Source organism: Dermacentor variabilis, chromosome 6, assembly GCF_050947875.1.
Source record: "Dermacentor variabilis isolate Ectoservices chromosome 6, ASM5094787v1, whole genome shotgun sequence".
Taxonomy (NCBI): domain Eukaryota; kingdom Metazoa; phylum Arthropoda; class Arachnida; order Ixodida; family Ixodidae; genus Dermacentor; species Dermacentor variabilis.
Window position 1 is genome coordinate 126,798,044 of NC_134573.1, and position 21,309 is coordinate 126,819,352.

Sequence of the window (21,309 nt, forward strand, 5' to 3'; positions counted from 1 at the left end):
ATCCATGCGTGCAAGGGCTCCTCTCACGCCATTAAACGAAAAAAAAAAAAGGAGCGAAAATACAACCGGACAAGTGGCTCCGGGATTTTCCCCCAGATGCACTCGAGACGCTTTCCATCTGCCGATGCTCTCCACGCTCCAGATTGGGCAGGAAGCATTAGGAAGCTTAACCCTCCTAGACGAATACATTATGAGTGCTGACACTTTAGTTGTATAAACTTTCGTTTATCTAACGCGTCTTTGCCATCATTAGAAACAGTCGCCACCAAATTAGGTCATTATTATTTTTTTTTTCTGGCGCGTTTTGCGGTCGCCACAAATGCGAACTCCGCGCCTGCACATCGAACACCGTTAAAACTACAGTCCTCGGTGAGATCGGCTTTCTCCCGCGCAATGGGTGTGCGCCTGGAAACACCCAGCCAGTTCAGAAGATCGCCTGATGTCATATGACTGTCCAAAAAATAACGAAAGAAGAGAACCCGGCCTCTACATGGCGACATGCTGAAGTCGCTCAAGAGCACCTACACGACTTATCTTTCAGTGCCTTGGTTTTTTTTTTTTTTTTTCAAGTACACTTGGCACATGATAACCAACCTTGTATAATAGGTCTCAATAAGTAATGCCTAAAGATGCAGGGAAAAAAAAAAGGTTAGACGTCATTGTTATTGCTAGTTTTCCTTATTATCAGCTGTCGGAGTGTGTACGATTGCAGACTGTCAGGATTGGGGGCTCAATCCCATCGCTCGTCATACGTTGTCAAGATTGGAGTCCGGCATGAAGTCGAAGGTAGCTGGCCCATGCCATCGTCCAACTTATCCACGCTGAGGACGTTGATGAAGGGAAGGACTGCTTCTCATCGAGAACGAGGAATATGGGTTTATTTACAGTATTTATATCAGTCTAACATGACTGCTTGAGAGAAGTGTGTCGAGCATCCGCACAACAGCAGTTTTTAAACACTCGGTCCTCCCGCGATACAAGGTGATGCGAACGTTCGTTTAGTCATCGCAAACTAGCCGCCTCTCCGCAGGACGGTTTGCACGCACACATGCACACACACACGTGTTTACGGTCCGAAACCGACACCACATGAATTTCATAGAACTCTGAGCCGTTCCGGGTAGCGCGTTGTCTTGCGTCTTGGTCGGTGCGTGGGAAGGAGCGCAAAACGACGTTCCCGAAGCAACTCGCGCACCCGTAGCAGATCAGGTCCGCGTTGGGGAGTTTGGTAAAACTAGTTGGCCCACCGAACTCATTCCGTCACAACGGCGATGAGGCTAGAGGTTGGCGGCGGTTTCAGCACAAAGCCTGCTTCATCGAACTCCTTCAGTCACAACGCATCCTAGCTGAAGCGACGGAGAGTGGAGGATGCGCGTATTGTTCGCCGACACAAAGTCGATTTAGTCACGCCGCGGCTAGAGGTTGGCGGCGGAGTTCCAAGATGAGGTTGCTACCGTTGCGTAAACGGCTGGCAAACTTGCACTGCAGCTGGCCGTTCTTAACAAGACGCAGTGCCAGAGTTTTGCAGATGACCCATTGCGCTCACAACTGTGCCCAAGTGTCAAAACACGTTGAAGTGGGAAGAAGGGCTTTGTACAACGGGCGCCACTGCAGATAACTTGTAGTGAACAGCTACGGACGTTGCGAGTACGGCTGCTACATGCGACAAGTAGTAATTTAATCAACTTCTTTAACCTTAAACCGTAATATGAAAGATCAAGGTAAACCTCGTCCCTGCTTTATAATTAACTGAAATGTTAAGCGCGAAATAAAATAAAGAAAAACGAAGTTCTCCTGAACTATTTTCTTAGGAGTAAGTGTGGGTGCCTGAATTCGTACGACTGTTACTCAACATTTGGACTGCCCGGTATTGCATGATTATGCAAGGAAATTAACGCCACAAAAGAACAATGAACGGGGTCCCGCGTTGGTCTTCTTTCTTGCCTTTGTGTAATTTTGTTCCGGTAGTATCATTTAGTGGCCGTGAAGTCACGCTTCGCAGCTCCTCGCGGCTTCTCAGGAAGTTGGCCAACATTCTCGCAATCAGGGAGAAAAAAGCACATGCAAGAAGCTCCCGGCTTGCAGAGCTATTAGCACGAAAACCGGTGTTCTTATATGTGCTAGCATTGCGTTTTATTATTATTATTATTATTATTATTATTATTATTATTATTATTATTATTATTATTATTATTATTATTATTGCCCTCTCCCCACAACCACAAGGAATAGATGCATTAGGCTCTCCAGAAGCTGCCGTTGAAACAACTATGTATGGAAAAAAAAGAAGAAGCTTGTCCAGGAACTGGGAGGATAAGGTGTCTCTAAATTTACTACAATTTATCACAGGTATTGTATACAGCTTGAATCAACAGCCTCCGAGGCTCGATCAGCAGTGTTGGTTAACGGTCCCAAACAAAAAATTTAAGCATTCCTGTTTAAAGTTGATACATGCAATATAGACGGCAACTATAATATTGCTCCGTTGCATACGGAGAGACACTGACCAAGACTATATCGCGACACTCTGTAGCAACGTTTTCAGGCATTCATAGGATTTCGTTCTGACACGGACACATTCTTTACCTTCTGTTCCCCTTCCACCCCTTTGGCTACGCGAATGTGACGAGCCAACAATTGAGTCGCTATTAGCTATATATATCACTGCTATACTACCGTCTATTATTACCACACTGTTGCTATCCATGACTGTCAACATGGCAGATTTCGGCGCAGAGCACAGCCACGCAGTCTAGGAGTAAATCACGGCCCCTGCCACATTCGTCACAGCAAAGGTCGTGGCAGAGTACAAATTGTACGTTGCACGTTGCGCCGGAAATACAACGCGACTACCCTTTCGCACTACAGCGAATATAGCGACACGTCTTTCTTTCTTTCTTTCTTTCTTTCTTTCTTTCTTTCTTTCTTTCTTTCTTTCAATCAGCCCGACCTTTCCTACATCAAATGGATAGCTGCAAACGTACAGGAGAAAGCGTTATCGCTGAGAGGCTTAACGAGAGCGGGACTCAACCAGCCTTGACATATTTCTCGTTCTACGCTACTATTATTACCTCGTTCCCATTCTGGTTAGGTCAGGACAGATTAGCGACAGCCGGGTTATCCCACTAATCTCCGCCGCCCCTCAAATCTATCGAATGTCCCTCGTGTTTCCCCCTATTTCCGGCATTATGTATTTATATATACCCCTTCCGACCTGGAGGCCAGCACGCCAGCATTGAACGCCTCGCTCTATACTGTGCCGCGTACGGGCCAGTGTCCCCCGCACGTCCCGCAACCGTCGCGGTGGCGTCACAGCCCATCGAACCGACGACAGCGTACAATTATACGTTCGCCGGCGGCCTTGTCCGAGCCAAGGCTACAACGTTCGAGAAACAATGCAAGCAGCAAAGCACCGTTGCCGCCCCTTACCTTCGCTTCTGCCCACCCGTTACGGCACGTCGGATCGAGTACGTCAGTCACCGCCTCGCGGAGAGCCGCGCTCAAAAGCCTTCGTCCCGTTGCGCCCGCTGACGTCAATCGTCTCACGGAACAGTTCTTGTGGCGCAGATATCGAAGCGACCCCCCCCCCCCCCCCGCCCCACCCTCCGTTGCTAATAGTCCAGATCTCAGAATGCGGGCCGCACCGAATAACGCACGCACGACGCGCTTCGGGCGCCCCTAAAACGCGTCAATTACGTGTTGCGACCATAGGCGAGCTCGGGGCGGTATGAGGGCGGCGTTGCTCGATGGTCGCCGCTTATACAACAAACAGCAGGCAATTCCTTTTCTCTCTCTCTCTCTCTCTATACCAGTGCTGCGCTTACATGAACTATATGAGCGGTAGCACTCCGACGACGCCGGCAGCGAGAAAGCTCTATAGCCTCGTTCGTGGCGTTACTTAACAGAGTGTAATGTGTGCAGACGTCGAAAAGGCTCTTGCCAAACGCAAATGCTTTCGAAGCGAGTTTGCGCACTGTGCTTACGCGAAACAATACAAAAGAGCGATGTCGCATAGACACTGCAGCTAGTATACGTCTGCGCATGCCTTCATACGGCAGCTGCAGACATGCGATGCGCGACGGAGGGTAACTTGTAATGCGCAAACTATTGAGCACCCTCCTTCTTTTTTTCTTTAGTTTAACAGCGCAGAAAACACGCACGCACGCACGCACACACACACACGCACACGCACACACACACACAGAGAGAGAGAGAGAGAGGGATGACACTACAAGCGCAAGCGCGGCTACCTATTCGCCTCTGTGGTTTCGCTGAGCTATAAACCCATCAAAATATTACGCCAACATGTCGGACTCCTATCCTTAGTGAGCACAGTCTCTCACGGTGAGAGAAAGAGAGAGAGTTTATTTCACAACAACTCTTAATCCGAGTCGTCGCTGTCGGAGTCCCTCCGAGTCCCAGGTCTACAAGTCCGGTCTGTTTGCTGGGATCTAATAATGCATTTGATGTGGGAGCTACGAGCAGTGGCAATAGTGTAGGAGCGATAGATGCTACTTTTTAATTGAAGATTGTGCGAAGCAATGTCACCAGTTGGTAGGTCTGAAACGTACACTCGAAATTTGATTCGTCGTCAGACTTAGACTCTGCTGTCTTGAAGCGTTTGCCTTCGTCTTGAAGCACTACATTGATCATATAAGCCCAATTTCCTTATAAGAGTACCTTCGTTGTTCATCTTTGTGTACAAAAAGAAAAAGGCTAGTCGAACAAATTTTGTCATCGTACAGAAAGCGAATGCGAAACTGTCGCGCCAGCAAACAAATAGTCAACGTGCAACTCTGGTAGCTGCAACAACGATAACGATGAGTAGAGTACGGAAACATGTGTATTGTATGCGATACAATTCATAAGTGCATTAAATACTAGCATGCTTAGTTCGGTGTTGGTCGGTCTACGTCCTTGCATAGAAAAGATCTAACAGCGCGACTCACGACAGAGAAGGAACCACGAGGATATCCCGATAAGTCCTTGTCGTTCCTTGTGTGTCACACTGCGAAACTTGCTCTTTATCGGGATGAAAATAGTTTCTCTTTCCTGAATCAATGTCTGGCTTACGGATGCAAGCACAACCTATGTGAGTATCCATACGCACACGTTGCGGGTTATGTGAGGTGATCGTTCCTACTTTGCATAACGTAAACAAAAGACTCAGTCAAATGCTGTCGCCAAGAAGAGACGTGCAAACGAATATATTTCTTCCATCTTTCAGTGCAGACGTTGGCCCGTGCGAATTCGTACGGCGCAACTTGCACACTGCCCGTGAAACATTATCAACTCTTTTTTTTTTTCTTTTTAGACCTTTGCGTTACTTTCCAGTGCTACCTTCCTGTTATTTTCTACTTCGCATGTGAGTATCCATACGCACACGTTGCAGGTTATGTGAGGTGATCGTTCCTACTTTGCATAACGTAAACAAAAGGCTCAGTCAAATGATGTCGCCAAGAAGAGACGTGCAAACGAATATATTCCTTCCATCTTTCAGTGCAGACGTCCGCCCGTGCGAATTCGTACGGCGCAACTTGTATACTGCCCGCGAAACATTATCAACTCTTTTTTTTTTTTCTTTTTAGACCTTTGCGTTACTTTCCAGTGCTACCTTCCTGTTATTTTCTACTTCGCATCTTAATCACTGCTCTTCTTCTTTGCGAATATAAGTCGTCGTACGACGTTCCCGCGTTTCAGTTCTGCAATGTAGCTTGAGCACAGCCCCCTAAACCCACCTCCCCTTCGCCTCCCACACAATGTCCTCGTGGCAGATGCTCTGCGGTCACGATCGGGAAAAAAAAAAAAACTATCGCGCGGGGCGTGATCGTACCGTGCTCCGGACGGCGCTTATAAGCCACCTCCGCTCGTCCCCGCCGGTGTGGCTCTTCCGCGGGGGAGGCGACGAAACTGGAGCGTGCGCGCCGTCCCGGCCCGAGAAGGGCGCGAGTCCAGTTTCGGCCCCGCTGGCTTCACGCTCAGAACCCAAACTTTGCGTAGGCGTGAGGCGCGGGAGGGACGACCATGCCACGTGGCTCGCCTAACCTGCAGCGCTGCGTCCACACGCGGGTCGGTCGTGTCTAAAGTTGCGTCAGCCTACCTACAAGCGGCACCGGGAGGAACGCGCGGGCGGAGGAGAAAGAAAAAATATATATAAGAAAAACGAACAAACAAAGGAGCCGGCGGCGGCAATTTCCGGGCGGCGGCTGGCGCAGTTTCCGTGCTGCCGGTCGCGTGGACGGGACTGGCTGCGGAAGATTCAGCGCGCCGAGGTGCGCGTGTGTGCGCGCGCGCTACCTCCGCTTCACCGTTCTCTCGTCGGTCGTCCTTTGTTCTTCGCTTCGAGAGCGGACGTTCGCGGGGCTCAGCGCTGGCCGGGCACAATGGGGTTGTTGGGTCAACACACCATCGGCGGGCGGGCAGCCGGACGAGACCGTCTCTTCCTTCGCGGCCATGTGGGGCGAGTCACGGCCACGCGAGCAGCCGGGCGGGAAAGCTCGTCGACGCGTCGCCGGTCGTCGACGTGACGCGCCCGCGCTTTGCTTTACGGTGCTGGTCCACCATATGGTCCGTGGTCCATCGTATATGGTATGGTTCACGGCATGGAATGAGCGCCATAAGCGGGGGCAGAGACCAGTCAGAAGTTACTGGAAGCATGTGTGTCATGAAGAGTCGTCGGAAGTGTGCTGGTGAACAGGATGCACGGGGTGAGGTGGGGTCGGTGGGTGATGCGAGACGCACGAGAAGACGCTCACCTGCTGGCCATTCGGCAGTCTCTACTGTCCGATACGAGTATCCACGACGGCGCGCATTTCGCCAACAATGTGGTGATGTGAGAACAAATGGCCATCCGATATATCATCGCAGCAAAGTGCGACGAAGGAATCGCTAGAATTGTAAAGGACAAAAGAAAACCTGCACGAATGCCTTTAGATTGAAGGGCCGCAATCGGCGTCCATTGCGGCCCTGCGATGTGATCGTGAAATCCAAAAGTGAAGAACATTGGGCTTGCTGGTTATTCATAACTGTGCGCACTAGTACAGTGCTTGAGGTGCACCGGTACGTTTGAGAGAACGTTTACGGTGTCCCTGTGACTCCTCCCCCGTGTACTCAGTGTGCTCTCTATCTTCATCTTTTCTTCTTTATATTCCCCCTTCGCCCGCCGTGGTGGCTTAGCGGCTATGGTGTTGCACTGCTAAGCACGAGGTCGCAGGATCAAATCCTGGCTGCGGCGGGCGCATTTCGGCGGGGGCGAAACGCAAAAACGCCCGTGTTCCGTGCATTGGGGGCACGTTAAAGAGCCCCGGGTGAGTAGTAGATCCCCAAGGAGTAGAAGATCCTCAGGGGACTCGCAGTTGAAGTGAGTCCCTCACTACGGCGTGCCTCATAATCAGGTGGTGGTTCTGGAACGTAAAATCCCAGAATTTATTTTCTCCTTTGCCAACCGGACGCTCGTCTGGTTGACCTTCCTGCCTTTCCTCTCCTTGCTTTTTCTCTCTCTTTCTCATAACTGTGAGTAAAGCAACATTCATGATCGGGAACGGATAACTGTGTGCTCTCAATCTCTCTCTCTCTTTTTTTTTATTTCCACCTCCTCCTCCTCCTCCAGCCTAGGGTAGCAAACCAGACATTCTGTTCTTGTTAATATCCCTCCCTTCCTGCTTTAGTCTCACCTTCTAAGGCTGCTGGAAGTTGTGGTGGCGGGGAGGTCACACTGCCATCCACCTTTCTTCCGACGCTATACCAGTGTCCCAGCATTCTGTGAGACGTGTAGCGCAGAACTCGAGAGCGATCGTGCGCGCAGAAGCTCCGTTAGACCACGCGTTTCGAGCACTCGTTCAAAAATCCATGCAGTGGTAACTGCGTGCGGCACACACGGAGTTCGCATACGAAGATGCTGGCGTTCTCTCTGTCTCTTGTTACAGCCTCGTCTTGTGCGTGCGTTCGTTTTGCTTTATAGTAAGCCTGCACCGCACACATCTGTAGCCCTCGCTCACTTCTGCGTCCTTCAGAAAGGGACCTGCGATCTTCTTGCCGTTCCCCGACTTTCAGAGAACCTTGATCGATTGACCTACAAGGTGAGTATAGGAATTAGAGCTGATTAATCAGCAAGCTGTTGTCATGGCTCATTATTCTCTAAATATCGATCGCATAAAACGGGCGACACTGTAAGGCGGCTGGATCGAGTGTGCAGTCCTCGGGCTTTTTCGGCGTCTTGCAACGAAGCCACCTGGATACGAATCTCGCGATCCGCAGGGATTTTTTGCGTACTTTTTCCTTGCGTTACGTCTATGCACCGATGGACCGTCATCTACGGTAGGCCGCAGGGAGGCTTGACGCAATGCTTGTAACAGCAAGAGGGGCAAAGGTAGGACGGTTGGCGAGTGACCAAAACTGAAATTACCAAATAACTGCACGAATTCAATTAGGTGTAGAATTATTGCACTTTGATGTATATACTGACGCACGCCAATGGCGTTGTAAAACAATAACGTACGAATGACAGTAATTAAGTTATTGCTCGCTAAGCTCATTGTGTACAGTAATGCCTGTCTGTTCCAACATATCTGAAAGACGCTTTTGCGGTTCTTGGTCCTTTTTCTCTCGCTAAAATATTGCAGGAAGAATTTTTCGTCCACACTCTTAGTTATAGATACTCGACAACTTTGGCGAATCAGTTCTGCGGAAATCCGCAATGCGGGGGAATATTCACGGAGGGGGACAAATATTCATCCAGCGGACAGTAAGTATAGCCTGAAGCTACAAGGGAAACCCGGGATTCTCAGAAAGAAAGCTTTCGCAGTTGAAGAAAAAAATTCTTCCGGGTCGACGCGCAACGAACTTCTTTCCAGGGTGGTGGCTCTACCACCTGAGTAAACCCAGGGGCCAGCAGATGGCGACGTGACGATAAATTAATCGGCGATTCGAAGCTCGGGAGCACCGAACATAGCGGATCACGTTTCTGGCTGAAATCGGCACGCAATGAGAACGTTTCATGAGCTGGAAAAAAATTGTCATCCTCAAAAAAAAAGAAAAGAAGAAGATAGGCGAATAACAATAGTTTCTTCTCCTTCGCAAATTTTCACCCACCTTGAGATCTGTTCTGCAAAGTGAGCGATTGTGGTGACTGTCCACTTCCTTGGTTACGCGTGGTAAATTGATCCCTCGGAGTGTTAGTCAGCGACACTCAGGCCCAAATCTGTGGTGTGGCACATCCTTTCAACTGCAGGCGTCACGTAGTGTACGTGCACTTTCCTAGGAGCAAGTAACTAACGACTAAACCCTTGCACGCAATCTCAAAACACCCAAGCCAGTCACAGTCGAGAACCTCGCAATGCAAGAGCGAGACTGAAGAATCATCGAAACTAGAGGGCTTTGTTTAGCAGCGTTCAACCATATGAAGCCAGTAGACTATACGACATTATGCGCGCGGCAAGGCGCTGCATTCCAGTGCACAGCGAAGTAATGCTGATCGCACGGATGTGGAGGCCCTAGCTCCCACTGCTGATCAGATAACGTCTTCACTCCTACCGACGCGCATTATACGTAATTGGGGCCGCAGCACGCATAAGCCAAATGGAACGCTTTCCGCGCACCAGATACCATTGTTCCCGCGACTGGCACCTCATCGAATACGCGCGACTCCTGACATTTCTCGTCGCCACGCACTGATGCAGACAAGCATTCGCCGACGTCCCTGACTCGCCAACGAGCGCGCGAGTGTCTATCAATAAGCTCTGACCTCTAGATAACATCTCTCCATTTATCATTTCACTCATCCCCGGACGCGGCCGCAGAGCATGACGCACGCGTCCTTTCTGCGGATACTGACAAGCACGCTGCAAGCGAGTGCGCGGGTGCATGAACGGGAATTCCAGTCGCACGCAGCTAAGTGCAGCTCGTAGGTATACGCACCTTGCGAAATGGCTGACTTGCGCAAAGAGGCTCTTGTGGCGAACGCCCTTGTCGGAATCCGATCCAAACAACCGCTGCATATAGCGGGCCCAGAAATGAACGGAATATATGAAGACGGCTGCTATATGCAGGGGTGACCATTTTTAAGTTTTATGGAATTCCGAAAAATCGCTTGTAGCAGGCAGCCTACACATTCTTGGGATTCTTTGAAGAGGCAGACATCACCAGGACGAGAAATAGAAACACGTATTCAATTAATTAACAACATTAATTAACTTCTTAATTAGTTACAGTACGGTACACATTTCAATTTACGAATTGTAGCCAGTGAGCTTGCAAGACGTATCCACTTGAATTGAATTTCTAGGATGACACCAATTTCGAGATATTATTACCCAAAGTTTGGGACGTTCCATGGGCGTTCCAATTACTTTTGGCGTCATTCTGGAAATTCATACCAAGTGGTACCTTGCAAGCTCACCGGTTACCATTTTGTAAATTGCAATATGTGCCGTAATGTAATCAATTAAAAATATAATTAGTGGACTTTTGTTAATTGGTTGCCTATGTGTTTCGATTTGTCGCGCAAGTAATGTCTGCCTGTGAATAATCCAACTCAAGGGATAGAATTATATTATCTGCAACAGGCTACTTTCTTTTCATAAAACTTAAAAATGCTCACTCTGTATAGTCTAATTATAATTGATGCGCAAAAGAATTGAGCACCCAAACATACTTTGATTGATTGATTGATTGATTGATTGATTGATTGATTGATTGATTGATTGATTGATTGATTGATTGATTGATTGATTGATTGATTGATTGATTGGCAGCATTTGGGCTTTCTCAAACGCCTCATTTGGGGGAATCAGACTAAATTCGAACAACTGGGCTTCCTTACAGCGCACGTATTTCCTAAAAAAAATGAGGTGTTTTCGCATTCTGCCTCCACCGGAATTTGGAGAGTGCGGCGATAAATCGAGCCCGCCAGAGTCATAGCCACTGCACGGACGACAGCAGCGGATAGACGATGCGAAATAGACTAACGGAAAACAGAACATGGCTTGAACGGGCACGTGACTGTCGAAATTTGTCGCCCCAAAGACAGACAAAGCCGCTATGCTTCGCAATGCCGCCACTACAGCCCATGCAAGGCCACGTTATTCTCCGTTTCCGGCTAATCTAAGGAGCGCTCGGCAGAACATTTTCTACGGAGGAACAACAAATCTCGACTCCGATGGCAAAGGTCAGAGATTGACTTGCACGTAACCCTCCAACAGGCATACGACGATCGCTGTTAGCGCGCCGAACAAAGAGACGGATTCTGGCACAACGCGTCAAGCAGGAATTCTCTCGCGCTCAAAGCCGTCAGGGGCACTGACGTGGCCATTACGTTATACGCGCTCCTGGGGCGTGCTCCTTCGTTCCGGATCCTCCGATGACCTCGCGCCGGGGTGGCTCGGCTAATCTCTTTGTCTTTTCGGAAGCGCAGGACACACTACATACACAGGAGACGATGGCTATAACTCGCGAGCCGCTCCAGTACACAATGGGGGTCAAGCGGCAAGCCGGCACCAGGCAAGCCCGCCTCCCCCAGGTCTATCATCGTTACGCATCTCCTTATTCCGTGCCCTCTATACGTCGGCCGCGGCGCGCCGTCTGCGTCGTACACAAGAGGCTACTTGAGAGGTCGCCACTCCGCTCCGACCAGCTGACCCCCTTTGTCCATCCGCGACGCGGCCCGGCTCTGCCATCGAGCGTGGCTCTGGTGGCTCTTGTATTTTTGCTGCTATAAAGCTATGGCGTCTCGTCACCTAACGAGCGTCGAGTAGAACGGCGTGTCGCAGCAGCGGAGCTCCCGTACCTCCACCGTCTCTACGGCGTCTGACCCGCCTCGAGAGGTCGCTCCTTTTAAAGTACTGCATACCGTGACACGCTTTCGAGTCAACCGGCACAATGGATGGACGGCCGAGTCCGGGATAAGTCGTCTCCGGCCAGCCGAACGGAAGTCATTGTAGGCGCACACTTCGTTCGAGACGGTTAACGAGAACGCGCGCGGGCGCACTTTATTGTTAACACTTGTGGGTTACTCAGGTCGTGCTTACTTTATCTATGCGCTGCCTAATGAGTAAATCGTGCATCTCGCCCCCATGCATAAGTATATAAATTAATGAACGAGTTAATAAAGGGAAAATGAGACATCCACCAACTTCGCCCTGCCGTCTGCTGGCCGCCTGCTAAGCTCAGACGGTAGAGCGGCTGCTCCGGAAAGGCGGTGGTCCCGGGTTCGCGTATCACCAATATCACAAATACATACTCTCTCTCTCTCTCTTTCTCTTTGCATCAGCTTAAAAGTCACTTCCCTGACGAGACGAATTAAGTTCAAACTTCCCTTTCTTTAAATGTCAGGCTCTAGGTGCTGTGTCTACGACATCACGCAGGACATCACGTTCTTCGCGCTATTTTCACCTGTTATTCCGGACACCTTCTGTGCGCATCGAAAAAGAAAATCCTATACATTCCGCTTTCGTTTTATCTTCTAACGCAGTGCAAACCCTATTCTGAAGAAATAAAAGCCCCCCACCAAGCTCTGTCTAAATTTATGACATCACGCAACGTATACGCATGTACTGCAATAACTTCGACGTGGTGTCGCCGTTGAGCTTTCTCATAAATACTTACTGGCACACGACGGCTCTTCCTACTGTGGAATTAACGTAATGCAGCTTGAGATGCAGCAAACAAACTTTCTTTAACTATTTATCCATAACAAGGTCCCACACCTGTCGCCGATTCGCCAAGTTACACGGAAGGCGGAGTTACACGTCAGGTATAGCAACGCATGGACAGGTAACGATGGTGATCCGTTGGTGTTGCGAAGCGTTGATCTAAGTCGCTGCACCCACAAGTCAAGGGCAGTTGCGCGAGGAAATTGACGGGTACTTATTTTACGTCTTATGGCACCAGCTAGTATAAAGGGCGGGCATAATCTTTAGGCGCCGACGAAATGTCCAAGCAACTTGGCTCGGCTCCGCATATTCTGGAATGCCTTTGAAGACTTTGGAGAATGATCGCTAGACAGCTTTCACGTTTTACACACACCTGATTCCCTCCAATGCAAGCAACGCGATGTCGTAGTCTTTATTTCCTCCTTTCTTTTTTCTTTCTTTCTTTCTTTCCGTAATATGTGCCCCGCATTGCCGATGTAAGCCCGATGCCACAGGTACAATTCGATCATCATCATCATCATCATCATCATCATCATCATCATCGTCGTCGTCGTCGTCGTCGTCGTCGTCGTCGTCATCATTATCATCAGCAGCAGCAGCAGCCTGGTTACGCCCACTGCAGGGCAAAGGCCTCTCCCATACTTCTCCAACTACCCCGGTCATGTACTAATTGTGGCCATGTTGTCCCTGCAAACTTCTTGATTTCATCCGCCCACCTAAATTTCTGCCGCCCTCTGCTACGCTTCCCTTCCCTTGGAATCTATTCCGTAACTCTTAATGACCACCGGTTATCTTCCCTCCTCATTAAGTGTCCTGCCTATGCCCCCCCCCCCATTTCTTTTTCTTGATTTCAACTAAGATATCATTAACTCGCGTTTGTCCCCTCACCCAATCTGCTCTTTTCTTATCACTTAACGTTACACCTATCATTCTTCTTTCCATAGCCCGTTGCGTCGTCCTCAATTTAAGTAGAATCCTTTTCGTAAGCCTCCAGGTTTCTGCCCCGTACGTTTCGTTAAGAAATACCAAATATGACAGCAGCAGTAGCTTGGGCTCTCTGTCAAGTGACTATTACCGAACGTGGTGATTTTTTAAATAATTTTTCATCTACGGCGACTATAATTTTTCTCAGATTTGATTCCCATTGGCTCCAAATATGAAAACAACAGCAAAAGAAAGAACAAAAAAAAAAAACGACGAGAAAGAAAAACCGGGTCGCTAAATTCGAGAAAACGCGGCATTCTCTGGACCCATCCATTACTCACTTGGTTTTTGGTAGGTTATTCCGCATACAGCCCTCTCACCTTCCCCCCCCCCCTTTTTTTTTTAATGAATGAATGAATTAACTCATTTTTTTCTCAGTGCGAGATACGATGATACCATACAAACAAGCATGACGAGAGAGAGAGAGAAAGAGAGAGGTCTATAGACGACTAGACTAAGTCGTCCGGCGGCGACAACCCCAACTGGCTTCCGAAAGATGCCCTTAATGATCGCTTCCACCTCGCACTGTGCACGAACTAGTCAAAGAAGTAACGCAGCAGGACGTTAGATCCGCAGCACATAGCCCTTAGCTATGTACTTAATTATCGCTTCGCTCAGCCAAGGCTATCATTGTTGAACGCCTTGAATGAGACGCCGTCCAAACGGCGCACGAGCGGCAGTCGCTCCCCTGTAAGCTAATCACCGACGGCAAACTGTTTCGCGCGTGGCTCATTATTGGAATGACTTCCAGCCTTAGCGAAGTCTTTCTTTATTTCATTAGCAAAAAGGAATGTAGGAAACCAGTGGTCCGGCACACCTAAATCCCGCCTCGAAAACAAATAAAGCGTGTTATTCCTTCTTTTTCTTAATTTAACAGATTTTCCCCCTTGAATTATGCACTAATGCTATACATACGTGTCCTTGCAGTCTTAGGATCAGACTCATCGACTTACCTGTTCTTCGAGCTTAGTAATATTTTTGTGGGCATTGAGCCAATGTTCAAAAACGAACCGGTCTTCTGTTTCATGCCGAAGTGTTAGATTCAAGAATTAGATATTTGATTATGACCGAATATGCGTGCTCATTACGTTATGCTCTATGTAGGAACATGTCATTTGACATTCTGACCATTGACATTTTTTGCTTCCTAATATCCCAAGTTATAACGGAGTTCTACATATTATTGCACGTACTGATGCAATTATTCAGTGATATTTCTACTTTCTCCATCACGCCAATTTCTTCTACATTCAAAACCTAAATAATAATAATAATAATAATAATAATAATAATAATAATAATAATAATAATAATAAAATTGACGTCTCAAGCCGTCTCTAACCCGCAGGCTGTAGGTGCGAAACTTCGTGTCCAAGTTCACGACAGCTTCAGGGTCCAGACCAAATGCGGCTCGTAACGGAGTTAAAGGATGCCGGGCGCAAGACACTCGGTAAAACATTTAGAAGAACATTTTCACCCTGTATACGATAGATGTTATCGTTGGGAGACGAGAACTTTCAGGTCTCGTCTCCCAACGATAATCGTGATAAGCCTTGCCTGCATTTCCGTTCTTTAGTCAACGCTGTGCTCTCGGTAAATTGATGTCACGAACGACATGCGCCTGGGAAGACAGCGAAATTAGTAGACGCATATATATATATATATATATATATATATATATATATATATATATATATATATATATATATATATATATATATATATATATATATAACGGAACATTTCTTGTTCTCGATTTTGTTTTTGTTTGTTTTGTAGACTATTCGAACACGTCTACGTGTCTAAGCTCCCGCTGAAGCACTTTTATCGATCTCCGACGCGTATCCTGCTGGTTTAAACTTGCGTGGCTAACAGATCTATAATGCGCATACACGTTGCGTAATATCGTCTTGGGGATAGACCAACGGGGTACACGCGAGCCAAGAACGAACGAGTGAAAAAAAAAAAAAAAAGACGGCTGTTCTGGCGTGGGTCGAGCAGGGCCCAAGTCCTGTTGGAGGCAAACTTTTCACTTTCGCTTCGACAGCACGAAGACGCCCCGCGACAAGTGGCCTAAGAACGAAACTATGCGCAGATACCGATCAGAGAAGCCCCGCTCCCGCTTATCTCATCTTTGCCGAGGGCCACTGCGCCTGCGCGGGCTGTAACCAGCTGCTCGCAAGGTCGTTCATTCGCACCGGTCTCACCTGCGCGCGAGGAAAATAAACGGATAGATAAAAGTCGCCGCCGGGAGTTTGGGCGCGACCCATACGAGAATCGGACGACGGTCGCTCAGGTGGACAGTTAGCATAGAAATTCAAGTTGTTGGTCGGTCTCTACCCCTTTTTTTTCCTTCTTCTTTTTTTCTCCTCTACGGGATGAAAGCACGAGGACAAGTTTTTCCTGTCGCAGCTTCTTTGTTTATCGGTGCTCTCTCTCTTTATTTTTTTATCGGTGTTCTTTTTTTTTTTCACCTCAACTCTTCAAACTACCTTGCATCGTTCGTCTCGCTATTCTCGTTTCACTGCAGTGACCTCTCTCAAATTTATGCATGCACATTTTCGGACGAAGGGTAAAGTCCCATTGTATCTTTATTATTTAGTCTGGCATAGATGTATGTATGTATGTATGTATGTATGTATGTATGTATGTATGTATGTATGTATGTATGTGTGTGTGTGTGTATGTATGTATGTATGTATGTATGTATGTGTATGTATGTATGTATGTATGTATGTATGTATGTATGTATGTATGTATGTATGTATGTATGTACGTATGTATGTACGTATGTATGTACGTACGTATGTATGTATGTATGTATGTATGTATGTATGTATGTATGTATGTATGTATGTATGTGTGTATGTATGTATGTATGTATGCGTGCGTGTATTTGACCACTTCAAGCAGAGTCCCGTGTCAAAGGGACAGCTATTCATACCGAAGGTGCAGAAGTGCAGCTAAAACTGCATTAATTATTTGCCTAACATCCCAGCTTCGTTTTCATTAACATCTTGTACTATTAGTCCTTTTCTATCATGCCTTTGTTTTTTGCATGTATGTGTGTTTTTCGACATCCCGCATTGTAGGTTCTTTTTTTTCATTGCTAGTGTCGTTTGTATTCCGAAGTGTAGAAAATGTCAGCACCGCTTATATATTCAAAATTAAACCTCACGATTAAATTATCGAATCAGCAGCCATAAGATAAGCGTTCCCGGCGAAAAAAATTTTTTTTTTTTTAGAGCGCGGGATCGGGGGATCATCTGGTGAAAAAATTCCGACGATTCTGCAAGTCACAACGGAATGCAACCGTCGTAGCATCACACATGACGATTAAGCTAGCTTATTTCTTTTTAACTTACCCATAACTGCGTCTTTCCTTAAAAGCGAGCTAGAACGTCTCAAGCTTGTGCAGAAAAGGTTGGTTGAAGCCTCAACCGCTTATGAAATAGAAAAATATGATTCACTTTGTACTTTCTGTATACCGAGTGTGCGAAGTATCGTCAAATGTGCAATACTCGTGCTTTTAAAGAAGCATTCCGGAATTTCTGCCCGTAATCGGTGCTGTGGGTCTGCGTAAGGCAAGTGACAAGATACAAGTAACACCGTGAGCGACGCTGCTCACGTGCTCGTGCTTTTAAAGAAGCATTCCGGAATTTCTGCCCGTAATCGGTGCTGTGGGTATGCGTTAGGCAAGTGACAAGATGCAAGTAACACCGTGAGCGACGCTGCTCACAGCTCGCCTGCAACGGGTGTGGTCTTCTCCCGCAACCATGAAACTATCTTGCATTTCTTTCCTTCCTCGTTCTTCTCAGTTACCTTCATCGTTTTTAGTAGCTCCTTTGCAAAACTCGCGCCGTTCAACGACGCATCCTCCAAACGTCAGTCGCAGCGGCGCTCCGCTTGACACGAGAAAACGCGAGACAAAACAGAGAGGTGTGTCGTCTGCTCACCTCGCGCGAGGCATCCCACACGGGCCGGCGGTGGTGAATCCGTGCGCTTTGTTTCCTCGATGCTTCCGCCGAAGCCTCCCTTGGTTGCAAAAGAACAAAGAAGCACTAGCGGCGGGCTCTGTTTCTTCCGCGTGAAAGAAAACAACGACTTGCGCCCACCCGGCGAAAGAAACACGGCAGCACAACTTCACGCACAGGCAGTGACCGGCGGAATACCAGGAGGAAGGCAGCAGACGAAAACAGCAGCACCGGGTCAAAAGCAGAAGCGGCCGAGAAAAGCCGGCCGTATCCAACGAAGAGTGAAGGAAGAAGCTCGCACGCGCACACGACCAAGACTTCCTCGTCGCCTAAACGTCGGAGAGGCGCGAGGCAACCGGCGCGAGCGAAGTCCGCTAGTGGACTGATCCGAGGCGGTGGCTAAGCCGTGGCTGAGCGCTCGTACCTACTCTCGCCGAACGCGATCGCTCTCCACGCGTCGGCTCCTCCGCCGGTCGGCGCTCCCGGAGAGGCGTTTTCGTGACGTCGGGTCACATGCTGTGACGTCACGTAGCGGCCTGGAGCGGGAAGGTGCCTCGCTGGCTGGCGCTGCCTTGGCTTTCCTTTTGGCGCCTAGCGCTCGGTTCCGTTTCAAGGTTGGGTCACCGGTCACATACTTCCTGCTCGGTTCTGCGCGCTGTCAAAGGCTTTCTCTTCCTGCGCTGGGGTGGGCTTTATGGCGGAGGAGGTTTCTCCCATCTTCGTCTGGGAGGTGGCGGAGGTGGAGGTGTTCGTCGGGGCAGCTGTGACCAGGCTTGCGGTGTTGTAATTTTCTTTTGTGTTCATTCCGGATGCTATGTATGGACATTATGATATTTCGGTAAAACCTTTTTTTTTATTGCACCAACATAGCAACGTTAATGAACCTTATGCTCAAACCCAGCATACGGCAATCCCATATGAGCACATGGGAGCTCATAACCCCTTCCCCAGTGTAGGGTAGCCAATCGGGCTCAGTCCTCGTTAACCTTCCTTCTGTTCATTTATCATTCTCTCAATCATAACCACCAGCATCGTATAACACACATGTTCCCCGTTCTTAGTGCACACGAGCGTGCGCACCGAATTTTAAAAAACCCACATTTCCGCTGCTTCGTCTTCCGCTCATCTTCGTTTACTTAGGAACAGTTGCTGCAACACACGGGCAGCGCATGACGCCATTTATTCGACGCGCAGCTGCGGCAGTACGCGCTACTCGCTGCGGAGGGCACCAACATGGCGCGCTATCCACAATGCGCCGGGTCATCGCCGCTTGTGTACCCGTTACAGGCGCTTCAGAGTCGCTTGGGGTGTATATATTGAGCTTGAGAGACGGGTGATGTAAAAAAACATGGGGGTGCAAACAAATTTACGCCAGCATTTAGCCTCCTAAATATCATTCTGTCTGCGTGACTCAAGCACCGCAAACAAAATGAAAGCGGACACGCGATGTTTACCCAGACGTCATTGTATGGGCGCGTCGTCTGAGCGTTATTCACAAGTTTAGCAGAGTACTAGTGTGAGCTAGTTGTCGGATAGCTTAAGAATGGCGTGTGGAGCAAGGTTCAGTGGAGCAGGGTCGCACAAGCCCTTCCACTATACCTCATGCGGCTGCGTGCTGTAGTTTGATAGCACGCGACTGCTAGGAAAGAGCCAGGACGCGTTGGCTCGAGAATTGCTAGAAACCTTTCACACAAAGAAGGAAAGGCGATTCCTGCATTAGCCTTCCGTCGGTTTCACTTCACAAGAGCGAATTTCAAATTTTAGATTCGGTTTGCCGATAGTTTTTCTGGCTTGTGATAGCTATCTTGTCATTTCAACTATTTTGTCAGCATCCTTGCACGTGCGGCGAGTGTAATTATTGTGTCTCTGCATATAATGAAATTAGCTGCCAGTTTGGAGCTCTTTCTGTCTCCTCCTATTTCTTCCAGTAATTTTAACCTTGCGCCACACGCCATGCCTAAGTCATTCACGAGACATTCCTTTGAGTAATGGCTCATTCGCACCGGCGACTTGAGGAGGTCGCGCGACCATTTGCGACTCGCGATCAAAAAGCGACTTGGCGACCGACAAGCCCGGCTGAGCGCGACCCGCAAGTCGAAATCCCAGAGATTATCGTTCTCAGCGAGAATTCTCGGAATCTACGTGGAATTTGCCGCGACACGGGAGGAGGCCGGATGTAGACACATGAAAGATCACTTCCGGCGCGTCGCTGATTGGTTTATCAGTTTTGCGATCACGGTCGCGCGACTGAAAAATCGCACAGAGAGCGACTGGCCCAAAATGGTCGCTTTTCGAGAAAAGCGACCGTTTGCGACTATTTGCGACTGGTCGCTTTGCGACCAACTTTGTCGCGCGACCACTGTCGTCGCCGGTGTGAATGAGCCCTAAGGGCCACTGAACCCTATTACAACAAAGCGCAGTTTTACAAACACAGTTCGCAATAACATCTTATGATACGATGTATGCGAAGAGTCGCTGAACTCGTATCGTGTGTTGCCGCATCAGACTAGATCACATGCGACAAAAATATCCTTAACTCCATTGTTTAGTAGCCCCACGCATCACTGCCATCTTTTGTCTACATTGCTCCGACCTTAATCCCGCAATCGTACGTAAACCGCGCATCCTCTTCGGGTGAGAGCAGAACCTTCCTCCTTCTCTCAGACGGAGCCCCTCGTGAAGTCAGTGCAAGCGTAAAGCTCGCGTTTACGGTTACGCTATGAAAACCTAACGTTTCTATTTCGACACCGTAGTATGCGGCACGTTCGGCTACCCTCAGTAATAAGCGCATTATAGTACATATTTATGAACTCACTTAAAGAAAATGGAAGCGGAACCCATATCTTATACCCCAATCGGTCTGTTTCGCGTTGAAATGTCACGTATACAATTACGGTTGTAAGTAGACAATTAAGAGGCGTGTCGGAGAGTAGGAGAGGCTGCTGACACGAGTTTCCTTATAGGAGGATGACGTTGGGCTAATAACTTAACTAGAGCACTTCCACATCCGCCCTCTTTATTTAGTGTCAGGAGCACGACGCGCGGAAATACATACTATGCTGTGCAGATTGCTTGGTGAGCCGGTTTGAATACTTCGAGCATAGGTCGATAGCTGTGTCCACGAATCGCAACGAACCATCAAGGCCCGTGTTCACAAAAGGCTCGTGTGCTACGATTGTTCTTAAAAGCAAATTACAGCCAATCCTGATGGATGATGAACAAATAGCCTTAGGCGCGAACCATCGACAAATAGCCCTTATACGTACGAAAAGATATGCGAATGCGGCCCCAATTCTTGTGTGACTTGGGACAGCTTACAACTGCGCGTCAGATGGCGGGGGTTGATCAGACAAGGACTGGCAATGATGAACGAATCGAGAGCGCAACCGTCATCATAGGCATTGTCACGTCTACAACCGCGAATGACTTGTCGGGTATGTCGGAGACGCCCATAAAGGACACATAAATGCCGCGAAGAGATTGCCGTCCTCGTTTGGTTCATTCCTTGCTTCGCTAAACATACTCACTAGGTTTACTTTCACCTTGGAAGCGAAAGTAAACGAGGGGTGAATGTAAACGAAGTGACGGAGCGAACAAAGGAAATACGAACGCGGTGGCGCAGTATAGACACTCGTTTGTCATTTGTTCACGGATTGGCCGAGAAAAATCAGTCACTGTTCAGGAAATGAATAATGTGTGTGCGC

The 21,309-nt window shown here is 48.4% G+C and overlaps 1 protein-coding gene across 1 annotated transcript in view; it reads right to left on the minus strand.

Moving 5' to 3' along the window:
• The window catches only part of bdg (sodium-dependent transporter bedraggled), a 195,575-nt gene extending 177,562 nt beyond the window's left edge, over positions 1-18,013 (minus strand). Inside the window, exon 1 of the mRNA XM_075695719.1 lies at positions 17,588-18,013. The gene's annotated coding sequence lies outside the window, so the exon portion shown is untranslated. The remainder of the gene's footprint in view (positions 1-17,587) is intronic.
• Between the last annotated feature and the right edge of the window lie 3,296 nt (positions 18,014-21,309).